This window comes from Apium graveolens, chromosome 4, assembly GCF_009905375.1.
Source record: "Apium graveolens cultivar Ventura chromosome 4, ASM990537v1, whole genome shotgun sequence".
Taxonomy (NCBI): domain Eukaryota; kingdom Viridiplantae; phylum Streptophyta; class Magnoliopsida; order Apiales; family Apiaceae; genus Apium; species Apium graveolens.
Genome location: NC_133650.1, coordinates 180,457,627 through 180,460,365, shown reverse-complemented (window position 1 = coordinate 180,460,365; position 2,739 = coordinate 180,457,627). Strand labels below are relative to the sequence as shown.

Here is a 2,739-nt window from a genome sequence, read left to right as displayed (position 1 = left end):
CCAACCACTCAGGAAGCTTTATTATGAAACTTTATTATGCTCTAATAAGCTTTGGATTGATGCATTTATACTCAAGTTTGTAAGTATTTTAACATGTTTCTAGTGTTTTTGCATTTCAGGCATTAATCTGTGAATCAGGTGAATTAGCATTATTTTGGTGCTAATATGGTGTCTAGGTAGTGTTGGAATAAAAGCCCGTTGAAGCCGGCTCGAAGCTACAAGATAAAGAAAAAAGAAAAGAAATTGTTTCTGGCAGAAGCCCAGCGCGCCTGCGCTAAACAAGCGCGCGGCCGCGCCAAAGTACAGAAAGCCAGCGCGCTCGCGCTGATGAAGCGCGTGACCCCGCCTTATTGGGATACTAAAATCCTAATTCTATTGTAATTCTGTTTTCTGGACTCCTGGGGTGATTGGAATGCTATATATTTATAACTCAAGATCATTTTTTAATAAGGAGACTTACCAGAGCACAAGGAGAAGACGAGAAGAGACCTATAGCACAATTCAACAAAGGCGAAGATGATCTAGTTTATTCTTGTGAATCTTTGTTTTGTGTTATAATCTTGGATGCTCATTTCTTGTTTTGTTGAACCTATACATTTGTTTGTACTTGGTTTTATTTATTTGTTATAAAGACTACATTTTATATACCATGCTTTTATTGGAACCCACTTTGATAATGAGTCTGATGATGGGCTAATTGTTACTGTGGGGTTCTAACGGATTTATTTATGGATTTCTTTAGTAAATTATTTGATGGCTTAGTATGTGGTGATTGTATGATATCCTAGTATTGGTTGTGCGTATTCGTCTTATGAGTGTCGCGAACTTATAAGATAGTGTGTTAATTCTTAATGAAGCAAAAATGAATTTAAGGATTTAGAACTTGCCATGCTAGCATAGGTTCATGTATTATCGTGCATGATTCATAGGTAATTTTAACCATCTTACTTGCCCTGTGTAATCAAGATAGATAACTTGTGCTTAAACCGTTATGTTGTCAAATTCTATAGACATAAAGGGTCTCACTATAATTGGTGTCTATTCAGCTTCTATCTCCTTTGTGGATGTCTGGTAGTATAGTACTCGTGTAACGAAAGTTGGCATTTATTAGTTTCCAGTTATCTGATTAGTGTCATCACCATTGCATGTTAAGGTTAAGAACAATAAGGCTATTGAATGAAGTATTTAATTAAGTTAGAATCCCTTGTTTTTTGTACTTATTAATTCAACCAATCTCATTCTCGTAGTTATAATTATTAGTTTAATTCTTAGTTATAAACAACCTCATTGCGTTATCGTCTTGGAATTGAATAATAATCATACATTGTTGCTTAAGTGCGTGAATTAATTAGTTAATCAGTACAGTCTCTGTGGGAACGAACTAGAAAAGATTCTATACTACTTGCGAACTCGTATACTTGCGTGTATTATTAGCGCGTGTTTAGCGACTAACAAGTTTTTGGCGCCGCTTCCGGGGACTGCAGTGTTAATTGATAGTTTATGTGTTTTCCTTTAGTGGTCGTTAAAGTTCATTGACTCAGACATTGTTACTTATCTGTTTCCTGGTCTTAGTTCAGGTACTCTAGCGAGGGTGTATGCATACGCGTTCGCGTACTCATAAGAGAACACTGGATAAAGCCGAGGAAGAAGTTGTGGTAGTTCGTAAGGAAGTTTTCGAGGAAGAAAAGAAGGTAGAAGAAGAAGAAAAAGTCGAAGAACCAGTTGTAGTAGCGATGGGAGATCAAGCAGAAAATCTGAAAGCTTTGATGGACTATTCTCAGCCTAAGTTTAATGACATTCAGTCAAGCATCATCAGACCGGCCATCAGGGATAACACTTTTGAAATCAAGTCAAGCACGATTCAGATGATACAAAACTCAGTTTAGTTTGGGGGTTCTCCTACTGAAGACCCTAACATGCACATCAGGGATTTCATCGAGATCTGCGATACTTTTAAATTCAATGATGTGACTGAAAATGCTATCAAGCTACGCCTGTTCCCATTCTCTCTGAGGGACAAGGCTAAGTGCTAGTTACACTCTCTGCTAGCAGGATCTATCACTACTTAGGAGGATCTTGCGCAACAGTTTCTCTTCCAAATTATTCCCCATGGCGAAGACTGCTGCAATCAAGAATGCTCTTACCCAGTTTGCTCAGCAAACAGGGGAATCTCTGTGTGAAGCTTGGGATCGATATAAGGAGATGCCAAGGAAGTGCCCACACCATGGCATGCCTGATTGGATGATTATTAATTGCTTCTACAATGGATTGGGTGCTACTTCTAGACCCATGCTTGATGTAGCATCAGGAGGAGCCTTGTGGGCTAAGAGCTATGATGAAGCTTATGAACTTATTGAACTGATGGTTGCTAATGAGTATCAGAATCCTTCCCAGAGGCTGACTCAGGGGAAAGTCGCAGGAATTCTGGAGTTGGACGCAGCTACTGCTATCGCCGCCCTACTTAAGGCTTTGACGATGAAGGTGGACACTTTGGCTAATTATGGAGTAAATCAAATCATTAGTGTCTGTGAGCTTTGTGCTGGTGCCCATGAGACTGATCAGTGCATAATTTCTAGTGAATCAACTCAGTTTGTGAGCAACTTCCCATGATCGCAGCAACCAGTGCCAGCCACCTATCATCCCAACAACCGCAATCATCCTAATTTCAGTTGGAGCAATGCTCAAAATGCGGTTCAAAAACCTTATCAGCAGTACCCAGCTAAACAGTACAACCCCCTG

At 39.4% G+C, this 2,739-nt stretch overlaps 1 non-coding gene across 1 annotated transcript; it reads right to left on the bottom strand.

Annotated features, from left to right (window-relative positions):
- Positions 1-2,124: 2,124 nt before the first annotated feature.
- On the bottom strand, positions 2,125-2,231 carry LOC141723044 (small nucleolar RNA R71). Its single transcript, XR_012576037.1, has one exon. It is a non-coding gene; the product is annotated as a small nucleolar RNA R71 (small nucleolar RNA).
- Between the last annotated feature and the right edge of the window lie 508 nt (positions 2,232-2,739).